At 34.1% G+C, this 16,398-nt stretch overlaps 1 pseudogene across 1 annotated transcript; it reads left to right on the forward strand.

Moving 5' to 3' along the window:
• The first annotated feature begins 9,870 nt into the window (after window positions 1-9,870).
• LOC114175469 (vacuolar cation/proton exchanger 3-like) lies at window positions 9,871-15,584 on the forward strand (annotated as a pseudogene). Its single transcript, XR_014993402.1, has 8 exons — window positions 9,871-10,295; window positions 10,386-10,414; window positions 10,613-10,809; window positions 10,914-11,127; window positions 12,547-12,679; window positions 13,930-14,128; window positions 14,269-14,385; window positions 14,535-15,584. The product of XR_014993402.1 is annotated as a vacuolar cation/proton exchanger 3-like (transcript).
• Window positions 15,585-16,398: the final 814 nt, after the last annotated feature.

Below are 16,398 nucleotides of genomic sequence, written 5' to 3' on the forward strand. Positions count from 1 at the left end.
AACTTTATTGTCTATCATTCTCATATTTCCGCTTCGCAGGAAGAATACTTGCACGAACTTTGTGTCGAAGCACGCAGTCACCACTCTCCCTCAACTTCATGCGCTTCCGTTGACTCTCCCGTTGTTCCCCCGGACGTTTTTCACACTCCACCGGATAACACCTCGTCCCCCTCCTTGTGCGACCAGCCGACGACCGTCACCGAATGCGACGTTCACTCTCCACCGGATAACACCTCGCCCCTCTCCTTCTGCGACCAGCCGACGACCGTCACCGAATGCGACCAGCCGACGGCCGTCACCGAATGCATCGAATGCGACCATCCTTGCACTGTTAATCATGCCGTCGATGTTGACGCTGCTATTCAAGGGTTCGTCTACTTGAGCGAGGGGTTGAAGTTAGAGTTTTCCTAAGGCGACATGAGTTCTGAAAAAATATTATAACCTTCTGAAGTTGTTGACGAGTAGATCTATTTTTATTTGACGTGTTTGTGCAGTTCACGAGTTGACATTTTGATAATATGAATTTGGAAAAGGGATTCAATTAAGATTTCTTCTTATCGGCTCTCGAATTCATTTCTTGAACTGCTAGCATGATTATTTGGGAATATATTTCTTTAAAATTCTATAACGTTCCAAAATCAAAGCCATTATATAAGGAAATTAACATCGTAATAAAAAGTATTAAACGTTATAGGAAGTTCCATTATATTTGTATCGTACTGAATTATGGACATTATCTTTTTACCGTAAGAATCGCTGTTTGATTCAAGACTACAGTGTGGTAATATTGACCTCCATGACAAGGTTCAAATGTCCGACTTCACATAAAAGAAAAATATCTCGTTTGATTTAATTTCTATTTACCCGGTTAATACAGGTGACTAAATTTTCATAAACGTATCAAATCAGAAAGTTTAAATTCTTGAGATAATTATTTTATCCACTATCTGATTACATCTGAAATAAAGATGGTCCAAGGAAAAAGAGAAAAACTTGTATGCAAAAGTCAGAAGTACTTGTATAAATAAATCATGTATTGATATTTTACACCATTTTCTAAATAACTACATTCTTTAGATTATACATTTTTTTCTACGATGCTTGTAATTGACATCTCTTTACGCAACTGACTGTTTTGAAAAATTAAATCCTGTTTATAATTCCACCACGCTATAAGAAAATTAAATCCTGTTTATAATTCCACCACGCTATAAGAATAAGAAAATTGAAATGAACCAAGTTTATTAAACGTAGGCAGTAAAACATTAAATTAATATTTAAATATATAACGTGAAAAACAAAAAATAATTAGTTAAAATATGATTACTGTGGACATGTAGTAAATTTCATCCCTCAACGAATGTACCCAGTAACCTACATTCAAAAGGACAAATGTTAACTTTTCAGATCAATTAGGATGATGATAGAAACTTCACATTACTTGAAATATAGTTTATTTATATATATTTATGGGTATTTGGAAACGGTAAGGAGTGAATTGAAAGAAAATAAAGATGGTATTTGAGAAAGTATGGTTCTTGTTTGGATATTCATTTATTTATTTTAAGGATGAAAGACACGTGGAGGCAGAGGAAAAAAAGAAAGACATTGAGATTGGGCTTTGAAATATATAAATGGAAATAATTTTAATTTGAACTATGAGAGAGATTTAGAGAGAGAGAAAGAGGAGATTTGGCAGAAGGTACGGAGGTGTGACTGCTGACTTGCCAGGCACAGCGTAGTTGCCGTCCATCGAACGCCATCAGGACATGATTTGATTTGATTTGAATTGAATAGTGTGCTATCACATCGTCGTTCTCATTTCTTCTGCTCCTTCTTCCTCACTCATCGTCATCACATCCCTAGATTTTACCCTAAGCTCTGTACCTAAGCTCTGTCATCATTTCTTATCTTCCTCGATCTGTGCTCTCCTCTTCCGTGCTTCGCAGATGAGATTTTCTTTTCAAGAATACTGGTCGCTCCTTTATTTACCAGCATAGTAGATGATGCTTTAAATTTACATGGATAATATTATTTTTATTATAGTTGAGAATTGGATTCTTTGGAAACTGGTAGTTGAATTCTAATTTTAATTTTTTATTTAATTTCAAGTTAGAATTCGATATTTAACATTTAAATTCTAAACTTAAGATTTTTTTAAATAAATTAGAATTAATATTTTTAAATTTTTCTAATAAAATGTATACAAGAGTTGTTTTTTTTGTTTTTAAAAATTTACATTAACGGTTAAATAATTTTTTTTAAATAGATGTAGCATTGTGTTTTTAGTTATTTTAGGTATTATTTGAAGGAAAAAATAATAATATTTTTTTTTTGAATTTGTTGATTTAAAAATAGATTTTGTATTGTGTAGTAAGTTTTTTTATGTGTAATTTGAAAATAAAAAACGTCAATTTAATTTAATTTTTTTTATAATTTGTGTAGTATTAATTTTTTTTAATAGCTGTTTATAAATATTAAAATTACAGTTATCTTTTAATTTTTTATAATTTTAAAAAATTGTATATTATAAACTTTGAAAATTTGTAAAAAATATTTTAAAAATGATGGAAATAAGTAAAATAATTTGAAAGCATTTCATTATTGTATTTTAAATAATTTTGTTATTTGTTTTTAGTTTATGTAAAATAAGTAACAATAAAAGATAATAAGAAAAGATGTACCATTGAATTGAATCAAGTACAAATTTATTGAACACAATTAAAAGTACAACATAAACTAAGTGGTTTGATGTGAATAATCTAAGTGCAGGGTTATTAGGACAATGATTTCTTGTGTGTCCTTCAGTTCTACAATAAGAACACTTTTTTTATTGTCTTCCTTCCTTAATGTCCATCTCAGTCCTAATTCTACTTGATTTAGGACGACCCATCTCGCTCCTTTTGTGGTTGGATGAGGCTAAACTTGTGGCCCGTGGTATGGTGGCCAATATTCTTCATGTCTTAACTCACCAAATAAATTGTCATATACTTTCATGATGACATGCAGCCTATAATGGAGACTTATGTACATGTTGAAGTCATGATATGCATGCTTGCAAGCTGCAATAACATGTGAACATGGTAGATGTATTTTTTGAAACTTTCCACAATTGCACCACCTTTCATCTAATCTGACTACAAATTTTCCTGCAGGACGTACTTCTCTAGGATTGACCATCTCCTCCACTCTGAATCTTGTGGTATTTCTATCAAATTCAAGGACATGGTGTGTGTTTGACTTGGAGTCTGCATCTTGTAGGAAGTTGGTCGCATATTCAGAGTACACATGACCAACACTGACCATTGTAGTTATTTGCCTACTTCTTTTTGTGAAGTATGTGTTGCACCTAGTGTACGTGGCCAATACTATGGATAAAATTGGCAAATTCCTTGTCTTCTTCAGGACAAAATTTATTGCTTCAGCCAGATTCGTTGTTACATGACCCCACCTTCTTCCTTGATCATATGCAAGACACCACTGCTCCCTTGGAATTTGGTCTACCCAAGCTGCTGCTTCTGGGTTGTCTTCTCTAATGATGTTGTAGTAGTAGTTACAATGTGGTTCCGTCAATGCGTACGCAACAAATATAATTATAAGAAGAATTTATTTTCTAATAATGAGTGTGAAAAATTAACAGTCAAAAAAATGAAAAAGACAAATTTATATGTAATAACTTACCCATGTTGACGAGGTCCTTTTTTAAAGTTGTATTCTTGAATCTTTTTGTAAAATTTTGTGCAATGTGTCAAATACAAAACACCTGCACGCAATTCCCTTCAGTCCAGCCACTACTGGGTTTGTTGAATGTTGCACTGATTGAATTGTGGCGGTCTGACATTAAGCATAAATTGTTGAGGCGTAACGTGTGTCCTTAGGTTTTTAAGGAAAAAAAATCAAGCTTCGGCGGTTTCACCCTCTACTATAGCAAATGTAATGGAAAAATATTATTTCTCCCATCTTGTGCAACAGCTACTAGAAGGGTGCCCCTATACCTTCCGTAAAGGAATGTTTCGTCCACTTGCACTATTGGTTTGCAAAATGGGAAGCCATCAATGCATGGTTTGAATGTCCAGAACACTCTTCGAAAGTGTTGTTAGTTTTCTAGGACCTCCTCCCCATTTGTAATTGGACTGGTTTTCAACTTGTATATAAACCTAGGCAAATAAGTTTGCATGGCTTATAGTAGGCACGACAATCAGTTGTAAGACTGTTCCCAATTTTCGTACACATCTTCAATTGCTTGTTGTTTCGCCAACCATGCCTTTTTGTAGGTTGTGTTATATCCCATAGAGGTTTGGATGGAAGAAATTATTGTTGCAATTGGTGTGGATGGGTCTGACTCCACCATTTGTCTTACATGTTGAGATATTATTCGTGAGCCCAGGTGCCTGTGGTCTTGCGTTATGAGTTGTGTGGCACATGTGTGCACACCTTCAACCTTTCTAATTTCCCACACTTGGTCCCTTGTACATAATATTGCTTGACATTTCCAAGGACGCACGTGTTGCACACGTTGCACCATTGAATTCCTTGAGGATTGCCTGCTTAAGTTGGGACAACGTCATAGTATTTGTTATGGTCAGCCATGACATGTTGGAGCTAATGAATTTATCGGAATAGTTATCTTCAACATAAATGCTGCCATTGAAGTACACCAACACAGTGAATGTTGTAGATGTCATTGGGGGGTAGGAGTTCACACTGACTTGATTAGATTGATGAAGGGCATTATTTATAGCCTGAATGGCTCATTGTGGGTTATAGCAATGACAATTTTTGTTTGTTTGTGTTAACGGTTTAGATTCAAAGTAGAGTAATCGAACATACACGATTTAGATCCACTTTGTAGAACAACCTTGGATTTTTTTTCATAGTGGTTTGTGATGTTGTGATTTTTCTTATGTGTTGCAACTTTAATTATTTGGCATGTGATATGTCAGGTTAAAAATAAAAGCACTGCACCTGATGAGTGGTAGGCTTTAATCAATGTCATCACGTCATACCAACATCACAAGCATAGTTGATATACACACTGCACGATGAATGTCAATCAGGCTTTATCCCACTTTACTTTGTCACGTGAACCCACTTTAATGCAGGGTTCAAGATTTTTTTTTGACTATTAATTAACCAATCCGCTTATAAATTATTAGGTCGTTCAGTTCACAACCATAGCTGCTTATTACCAAAACAAGGATGATGATCCATCACGAGAATAACATTCACAATAGTTTTCTTGTTGCTGTTAACTACGAAGGTCGTATTAATTGTGTTTTTTATGTGTCGACTATTATGAATTTACAGATGTTGAAAGAAGAAATTGCAAGCTATCGTTGTTATAATCAGGGAAGAAGAGTCAGAGATGTATGGTTTCACAAGCCAGTGTTAGGACGCTGGGACCAATATGAAACAATTAAGCTCCTCACAGATGATGATGTTCGCGACATGGTTGTCTTCTTCCTTCCACTCCCACATGATCTCCCAATGAAGCTTTCAGTGACCTTACATCCTCCTGAAGGTGAGAACTTGGATGCAACAAACTCAGCTGCAGGAAATAATGTCGATGACTAAAACTCAGTTCTTTTTGTGTTTATGGAAGTCTGAATAGTGTGTTTAGTAATATTTATGATAAGTAGTTAATTTGCATTAATGACTTTAGTGTGTGCAATGTAACAAAGTATTTGTGTTTATGAAAATGATATTCAGACAAATTTCTTTGGCTTATTTTTGACATACGGACGTCAGATAACGAAAATTGTATGATGGAAAATTTGTTTAAGAGACTGAATTGGGAGGTGCCAAAGCTAATTTATTATATTACTCTTCTAAAAAGTAATAGATACTTCAACTAGGATAACGTGCCAATTCAGAAATTTACTTTGACAACTGTAAAAGCTGATGCATATTTCAAATAATTGGCCTCACTTGCACCTTCTAATTATGACAAGACTTATCAACTTTATTGGGAGGTGCCAAAACTGATTTATTATATTACTCTTCTAAAAGGTAATAGATACTTCAATTGGGATAACGTGCCAATTCAGAAATTTACTTTGACCACTGTAAAAGCTGACGCATATTTCAAATAATTGGCCTCACTTGCACCTTCTAATTATGACAAGACTTGTCAACTTTATTGGGAGGTGCCAAAGATGATTTATTATATCACTCTTGTAAAATGTGAAAGATACTCCAATTGGGATAACGTGCCCATTCAGAAATTTACTTTCACCATTATAAAAGATGACGCATATTTCAAATAATTGGCCTCACTTGCACCTTCTAATTATGACAAGACTTATCAACTTTATTGGGAGGTGCCAAAGCTGATTTATTATATTACTCTTCTAAAAGGTAATAGATACTTCAATTGGGATAATGTGCCAACTCAGAAATTTACTTTGACCACAATAAAAGCTGACGCATATTTCAAATAATTGGCCTCACTTGCACCTTTTAATTATGATAAGACTTATCAACTTTAGTGGGAGGTGCCAAAGCTGATTTATTATATTACTCTTCTAAAAGGTAATAGATACTTCAATTGGGATAACGTGCCAATTAAGAAATTTACTTTGACCACTGTAAAAGCTGACGCATATTTCAAATAATTGGCCTCACTTGCACTTTCTAATTATGACAAGACTTGTCAACTTTATTGGGAGGTGTCAAAGATGATTTATTATATCACTATTGTAAAAGGTGAAAGATACTCCAATTGGGATAACGTGCCCATTCAAAAATTTACTTTCACCATTGTAAAAATTGACGCATATTTGAAATAAATGGCCTCACTTGCACCTTCTAATTATGACAACACTTGTCAACTTTATTGGGAGGTGCCAAGACTGATATTTAATTTAGAAATTTACTCTTACCTTGCAATTTGGACAAGACTTGTCAACGCTATTGGGATAGTGTGCGAATAAAGATACATAATTTTACTACTTCATAAAGATACATAATTCAGAAATTTACTCTCACCCTGCAATTTAGCCGTACACATTAGACCAAAATATTCATCACCACTTCCCATTATTCTACTTTATACTCACCACTTATGGAATGATTCATGCATGGTACATTATGTACTTAAAAAATTTAGCCAGTATGACAACATTCACTATTGGGTTATGTGGAAGGTGGACCTTTTTGAAATTGTGCTAATACTGATAATTTTTGTAAGTGGGGAGTACAGAGGTAGTAAGTGGGGAGTTGTGATGACTATTTTGGTCTTCATTACCCAATTTTTATATAAAAATCAAATTTCATTGTGAACATAATATCCTCACACTAACCTTAACATAGTACAAATTCATTTCCATGACCATGACATTAAATGTTGGGTAATGTGGCCACGGGGATTTTTAGAATTTTCGAGTCATACTATCTTCAAAATTGAGGAGTGAAGAACAATTAAGTGGGAAGTTATGTTGGATATTTTGGTCATTAGTACCAGTTTTTGTTTCATATTTTGAGTTACTGCAACCGATAATAAAAAAATTTACAATAACTCCCCATTTAATCCAACACGGCTCCCCACATACCATTTACGTTACTTATGGGATAATTTGTAATGTTCACCATCCAAATAAGCTACTATTCAATTTGGTCGTCATGGAAATAATTTACTTTTGTTGTTCATAACTCAAGATCAAAATGTCCATCGTAACTTCCCACTTAATCCATCATTAGTCCCTACCTACCTCATTCATTAGTTATGAGACCTTTTTCCATTATCCCCATCCAATTAACATTTAGTAGTCTTAGAAATATTATTATGCTATCATATGATTACAATGAACATTTTTCTCTTGATTCTCAAGTTTTATATTTTCCATTTTTATACTTTTCATTGAATTACTGCAACTGATGTTCAAAATAATAAGAATAACTCACAACTTAATCCAACAAGACTCCTCACATACCTCATACATACTTTAAGGGACATCTTTTCATTACACCATCCAAAAAAGCTGTTTTTCAATTTCGTGGTAATGAAAATAGTTTTTTTTCTATGAAACAATGACAACGAATTGTCTTAACACTCAAGTTTCATATTTTACATTAACAAAACTGTTAGCGATGTTCATAATATTAAGAAAAACCCCCACTTATTCCCGCATTACTCCCCATATACAGAACCCACAATGAAATGAAAGTCCACAAAGGAAAGATTCCAAATGCAGCACCCAATTACTCCAATTAAAAAAAATTAATACTACACAAATTATTAAAAAAATTAAATTAAATTGACGTTTATATTTTCAAATTACACATAAAAAACTTACTACACAATACAAAATCTATTTTTAAATCAACAAATTCAAAAAGAAAAAAATATTATTTTTTCCTCTTTAAAATAATACCTAAAATATATATTTAACCTTTAATGTAACATTTTTTACAAACAAAAAAACAAAAAATAACTCTTATATATATTTTATTAAAATTTAAAAAAAATATTAATTCTAATTTATTTAAAAAAAAATCAAGTTCAGAATTCAGATCCTTGAGACTGAATTCTGACATGGAATTGAAAAAAAAAAACATTAACGATTGGAATTCGGCTCCAGAGGACCAAATCTCCAACTACAATAAAAACAATGCTATCCATGTAAATTTAGAGTGTGTTTGGATAGAGTATTTTAATAAAGTAATTCATTTTTTTGAAGAATTTAGATTGCTTTGTAATAAAATGCTTTGTTTGGATACAAAAATTAAAAAGCATTTCAAATGCAAGCATTTTTTTGAGGGATTTCAATAAGCTAAATTAGTAGAAATTCAAATACCCCCAAAATAGGTGAAATTTGAGGGATTTCACTCAACCTCACATTCTAGACTCTTTGGTAGGCCCGATGACACAAACGGGGCCGACGATTCAAACTGGTCCGATGACCCGAATGGGCTCAACGATCTAGACGGGTCCGACGTCTCAGACGGGTCCAACGACTTGAATGGGCTCGACGATCCAGACGGGTCTAACGACCCAGACGAGCCCGACAACCCAAACGGGCCCCACGACCCAGATGAGTTTAACGACCTGAATGGGCTCGATGATCCAGACAGGCTCGTCCGTTGACCCGAACGGGCCTGACGACCTAGACGGGCCTTACGACCAGAACGGGTCCGACGACCTAGAATGGCCTGACGACTCGGACGGTGCAGACTATCCGGACATGACTAATGATTTAACGGGCCCAACAATCCATACGGGTTTGACGACCTGAATGGGCCGAACGATCCAGATGGGTCCGATGACCCGAATGAGCCTGACGACTCGAATGAGCCTGACGACTCGAACGGTCCCTTTCAAACCTTCGGGCCCGACAACCTGGACGGGTCCAACGACCTGAACGGGCCCGACAACCCAAACAAACTCTTCCAAACCGTCAAGCCCGACGATCTAGACGGACCCAACGACATGGACGATCCCAACAACACAGATGGGCCCGACGACTCGGATGGGTCAAACTATCCGGACGAGCCCGACGACCCAGACGGACCCGACAGTTTGGAAGGCCCGTCCGAGTCGTCGGACCCGTCCAGGTCGTTGGCCTGTCTAGGTCGTCAGGCCCATCCAGGTCGTCGGGCCCGTCCGGGTCGTTGGGCCCGTCCGGGTCGTCAAACCCGCTTGTGTCGTCAGGCCCTTCTTGATTGTCGAGTTTCCAAATTTATCATGAACTCAAAACATAATTAAACCTAAAATAAATATTGTTAAAATTAAATTTTATCTCACAATAAATTCAAATTTTATCTCACAAAAAATTAAAATATAAGGTATTTTAATTTCTTTATCCAAACAAATTATTTAAAAAATAAATAAAATTTAATTATAAACAATTTAAATGTAAAGTATTTCTAAACATTGTTGAAATGTTGGATCCAAAATAATGGTCTAAGGCACAGTCTTCCGTGAAGCGAACAGTGCTATTTTGGAAAAAAAATCTCGCAGATGGCTTCGCCGGAGGAGAAGATAGAGCGAGATCCTTTCACATCCTTCACGACGACGACGACCACACTCCCTTCGCCTCTTCCACATCCGCCACCAAAGTCCGCCCCTTCAATTTCGAGACCACCGTCGTCGATTTACGGACCTCCTCCGCCTTCAACATCAGACGCATCAGCAGGAGTATATATTTCGTCTTAATTAAGGCCAAGATCAACATCTTGCTTCCATTTGGTCCTTTCGTCATTCTACTGCATTATCTCACCGGACACCATGGATGGGTCTTCTTCTTCACGTTATTGGGTATCACTCCTTTGGCTGAACGTCTCGGTTATGCCACCGAGTAAGTCTTACGCGCTACTCAAATCTATGCTAATCTAATCTCCTCTTTAATCTATCGCTAACACGCTCAATTTCCTATTCCTTGATCCAGGCAGCTTGCCTTCTACACGGGACCAACAGGTATAGTTCTACCTTTTATAGTAACTAGTGTCGTATATATCACCATGTTCAATAATTAGTGATTTATTGATGACATAAAACGCATAGTAACGCATCCTCTATTTATTGTACTTATTACTTGTATGCGTGTACGCCTTGTAGCGAAGTACATGGAATACGGGTCAATTGAACTGACTTGATTTCTGTTGGTATGCGCAGTTGGGGGTTTGCTTAATGCCACATTTGGCAATGCATCTGAAATGATTATATCCATTTACGCATTGAAAAGCAATATGATAAGGGTTGTGCAGCAATCTTTACTTGGTTCTATCCTGTCAAATATGCTTCTAGTTCTTGGCTGTGCTTTCTTTACCGGTGGCATTGTCCATTACAAAAAAGTACAGGTTTTTGATAAGGTACATTTCGTGATCTTAGTGAAAATTAGTGCATGTAATTGTCTCTTTGCGTTTTTGTCCTCCTTCCGTCACAGACTTCACACTGTAGTTTGCCTTTGCGACATGCAGCTGCCGTTGTCAATTCTGGGTTACTCTTGATGGCTGTAATGGGAATCCTGTTTCCTGCTGTGCTTTACTTTACTCACACAGAAGTTCATGAAGGGAAGTCAGTTTTGTCTCTATCAAGATTTAGCAGCTGCATAATGCTGGTGGCATATGCAAGCTACCTTTTCTTTCAACTTAGAAGTCAGCAGAATGTTTATACTCCAAGTTAATGAGGTTAGTTCTTTTGTTGCTTTTTCTCTCATGTTTATGATGTATAATTACCATGACATGCACCATGTGATGTGATTGGGGTGAAGCCCGTCTATGTTTTGTTATCATTTTCTTTCTCATTGGAAAATACGCATTATAGTGGCAATTAGATATTTTAAGTTTTCGACTATTTAAGGAGATAAATATGTATTTGCCACCTGTTAGTAGTCACAATTACGGTCGTTTACTTAATCATCCTGTCATTGTCGTTTTCCTGTGTTAACTAGTGTTACACATTTACCGGTCACCATTTCGCCAATAGACCCTTGGTGGATGAAGGATACATACACAATAGGAAAGAAACGTGTTTTGTTTCAACTGTTAGATTAAAATGTTTTATTTAATTAAGCATTTTATCAAAAGAGTGAGTGGAAAATATTTCCATGAAAAATAAAGAAGAGATGACTACATTGGCATGGTGTGAGGTTTAGCTCCTCAGTCAAATTTTGGTAGACTCCCAAAGACAATGGGAAACACAGCCACAACCATTATTTTGTTTCATCAAAACAGATTATGTATTTAAATCTAAATGGTGACAGAACTTCCTTTACAATTGCATATGCAGTGGTAGAGCTTGTATAATAAATTCTAAAGACGTTGGAAGGGTCAAATAATAAATATTATAATGTTTAAATTGAATGAAACTGTCATGATAAGATAATATCACTCCTTATGAGTGATTTTTAGTCATTATACTATTCAAATAATTAACTACTTTCTTAATCATTTTTTTTCTTCATGATATTGAAACGTATTTTAATTTATTATTAGCACTTCCCAAGTTTGTTTTTTAAGACTTCTATTCTTTTTTTTTGCTACTGAATAAAAAATTATGTATTTTATACATAATAAAATTTGTATGAATACGCAAAAAGTTTTACGAAGTTTTCAATAAATTTAAGGAAATAATATTTTTCTGCAAAATCTTAGCAAAGTTTGCTGAAATTCCGTGTAGAAAAAAAAATCACATAATTCATAAGAAAAATTGCTTGAAAAGTCCACGTGCAAGACATATTTACAGATTTAAGTCACATTATATAAGTTTCCTTGTATTAACAAGTATACGAAGGTTATACAAAAAATTAGTTTGATAAAGGCAAAATAGTTAATAGTTTGAAAAGGTAATTAATTAATAAAATGCTTAACACGAGGAAAGTGTTATTAATGTTTAAAATCATTCATAAAAAACTAATGCTATCAAAAGATAAAATTTAATGTAAGTATTCAACCTGCTATCAACATATAATCATATATATATATATATATATATATATATTTCGAAATGGAGAGGAATTTACTTGAGTAAATTGGTTCCTATTGAATGCTTTTTTCTATATCATTTAACAGTGCATTTACACATAATCTTCTTACTTTATAATGTAGGAAGGAGATAATGGTGAAAATTCTGATGAGGAAGAAGAACTTGAATTAACTCAATGGGAGGCAATAACCTGGCTTGCTATTTTGACAGCATGGGTGTCTTATATTCTCTGGATACCTCGTAGATGCCATACAGGTATAGCTATATCATTTCGAAACTTCTTGATCATTAATTACTATGATTGTACTACCAAAGACTCTATTCTCTCAGAACTTTTAGTTTGAGCTTTATAATTTTTTTTAATTATTCTTTCATTTTATTTGTTGATTTCTTTTGGAAAGGCGCTCTAGAACTTGCAAGATGATTCCAAAAAAGAGTCTTACTTAGCAATATAAGGTTTTGATCTTTGATGTTCATTTATAGAGCCATAAATAGATAACTAAGTTACTAATCCAAGAATCACGTGGTGACAGCTCAAGGGTGATAAACATACGACCTTTAAGAAAAAATATTGAAGGAAGGTAATTTATAATAAAGGTATAATTTCTTCTGAAAAAGATGTCTAATAAAATTAGAAAAAATTCCAAACAAATCATGGGTGAACCAAAAAGACTTTGAACCAATACATAATGGTTCTTGGTGGCGGAATGCAAGTAATTAGTGAAAGCTAAAAAGCAAAATGGAGTGTTTTATGGTCTTAGACTCTTGCAACCACTAGTACTGAATAGCGGCATGAACTGACCACCCTTGAAAAGGTTGTTGCAGGATAGTTGATAGCTAGTTTCTACTTATATATGATTATATGTTGTATATTTGTCTCTATGGTCTAATATATCCTTATTTATTATTTTTTAAAAATATTACAGAGGATCTTATAGTATTATAATTGTATAATGTATGATTAATAAAAAAAACATGCTCCCTTATAGTACCCCGGTCAAAGCCAAAGATCAAATTATAAAACTCTTATTTATACTAATAATATTTAGGTCATGTTAGGAACGAGCCCATCTCAACAGCTCTTAACATAGTTTAGTACTATTACTATTTTATTTAATATAACAACTTAGGAAGTTACGGGAGTAAAAGCAATGGCTTAATACTAATTAGATTCAACAAAAAAGGAATTACTTATTTTTGGAACTATGCAGTAGAAACAGTGATGTGATCAGGTCAAGTCACAAGGGATAACAACCTTCGATTCTGCACCGAATTTTTGGTAGAAGTAAAAAGAGATATATTGCAATCTACTAATAAGATTTTAAATAATGGTGATATTCAATACTGGCCTTATAGCCTTATTTGTACTAATCTAATTATCTGGACCAAGTACTGTTACAAAATATCTGTTTTTCCTGTCCTTGTTGACAGACAGAAACGCTAATATTCTTATTGTCTGTAAACTGTCATAAGTTGATTCATAAACTTATTGTGTTTCTGTACAGGGTGCATCTGAGTCATTAAATATGTCAGTGGCTTTTATTTCCGTCATCTTGCTTCCAATTGTGGGCAATGCTGCAGAACATGCCAGTGCCATCATGTTTGCCGTAAAGGATTGTTGATCTGCTAATGTGTTCAATCTCTCTTCAGGATATTACTATTGGAGTTGCCATAGGATCGTCTACACCGATATCTATGTTTGTGGTATGGCCTTGAACTGTTATTAAATGGTTATTTGGAGTTTACATTTAGTGTTAAAAGAAATGGGCTTGAGTTTATAATGTTTTTAAAATTAGTAGATCATTGCTAAAGTTAATGATTCTTCGTTTTCTTGAAAATTGCAGATCCCCTTCTGTGTGGTTGTTGGATGGTGCATGGGAAAAGAAATGGACTTGAATTTTCAACTCTTTGAGACTGCCACGCCTTTTATCACCGTGTTGGTAGTTGCATTTATGATGCAGGTATTGATTTCTTACCTATAAATTGTATTGGTAGTGTTTTTTCATTGGAATCCATGTCAGGCATCAGTTTTTCATTCCATTGTATGGAATGTTATTATCATCACTATTTTTAATGTGTTTGAAAACCATTTTCATTTGTTTACTTGCAGGAAGGAACCTCAAATTATTTTAAAGGCTTGATGCTTGTGCTGTGCTATCTTATAGTTGCTGCCAGTTTTTTCGTACATGTTGACAATAATAAAAGTGGTGAGTTACTTGAGTATACTGCTTAGTTTCGCAATAATTATATAACGAGGAAGAATATAGATGAATCTCCTCTATTTCTGTTTGTGCTTACTAAACTTCGCACAACAAGCTTGCTTAACTTTATGTATTTGCCTACCTGTCTCTTCCCTTTCTCAAGATACGTATATATCTTTGTTACACGATATGAACTTCTGGATATTAGAACTCGGACCCTTCCAGATTCAGAAGATGTCATCTCTCTAGTTAGAACATGTTATACCAAAAGTGGATTTGGCAGTTCCACATTTCTCCTGAACCGGGTTACTCACTGACGAATTTAAGTAAAATCCGGATTAGTATATAATATTTTTATTCTCTGGTATGGTTATTCATTATTGCCTAATCAGTTTGAAATGATTTTCTTAGAAAGGATAAAATTCTAGAATCATTCAGCCAGCTAGTGGAATTTCTTTCCAAAAGCTTTGGCTAAATAGAACAGCCCCCCTCCCCATCCCCCACACTCAAACAAATGTTTGTACTTGGAAATGTATCTTGAATTTTCCCTCTGCAAGCCCGAAGTCGTTGCACCCGTATATTTAGTCACATGACACATCATGTTGTCAATTGCAGTTTGTTTATCAGGTCCATTTAATGAATTGATCTTTGCAGAATATACGTTGCATTGTTCTTAATCTTTAAGATCTTGGTAGAAGTAAAAAATAGGGGCCTCACATTTGGTTAATACAGTACATATCCTCTGGATATGGTATTAGGATGACTGTATTTAGAGTAGGTGTGGTAGTTGTAGGAAGCATGGATTTCGGAAGGGTTCAAGAAAACCTTCGACCTGCTTTCAACATGTCCTGGAAATCCACGAAGTGACCACGAGCAATTTGTTGTACTGGAAATTTTCATCCTTGTATTATATATTGAATTTTGAAAGTATGTTACCTGTATTATTTTCATAGTTTTAAGTGCATCTCTCTTCAAATAAACTCTTTGGAGGTTGAGACTATTGCATTCTATTTATAACTTTAGATTTCAAGTTTGGGGAGGACGTGGCTGACGCTGCCGGTAATTGATGGGTGGTATAGGATCGAAGCAGAAGGAAACATCGGAGAATAGGACGAAATTCTTTGCTACTTAAAATTAAATTTCGAATGGAGCGTTTCAGAAAGTATTTCTGGATTTAGAAATATATTTCTGAAAGAGTTATTTCGTAATAGATAATATTTTATTTCAATTTTTTTTTACTTACTCTTAACTCATTATTTCAATCACATTGGATCATTACATCATATCATTAAAAAAATAATAATTAGAGAATAATAAGAATGATAAATTAAAAATGGATAAAAAAATATATCAAAATATCATTATATTTTCAAAATATAAGATAGAATAAATTGTCAGAATGACTATTTCAAAAAGTATTTTTGAAGATGAGAATGTCTGTTGGAATACACATTCCGAAATTTTTTTATATTTTGGATATTGCGGAATATAAAAATTTTCAAAACAAGTATTTTTGAAAGTATTTTTGGATCCAGAAATATATTTTAAAAACCTGTTTGGAATTTTTTTTATATTTCAAATTTAATATTTTGGAAATTATTTTCTAGATCCATACTTTCCAAAATATTTAATTCAAAAGATATTAAAAATAAAAAAAATGTAAAATTTTTTATTATATTTTTAATAAAGGTACAACTTTTATAAAGGTGCAGAAAGAAAAAACATGAAGATGTAGGCTATTCGATAGTAATCACACAACAAGCCCTTAAATAT

This window comes from Vigna unguiculata, chromosome 3 (genome assembly GCF_037176805.1).
Source record: "Vigna unguiculata cultivar grain cowpea cultivar isolate G323 ecotype 2 chromosome 3, ASM3717680v1, whole genome shotgun sequence".
Classification (NCBI taxonomy): domain Eukaryota; kingdom Viridiplantae; phylum Streptophyta; class Magnoliopsida; order Fabales; family Fabaceae; genus Vigna; species Vigna unguiculata.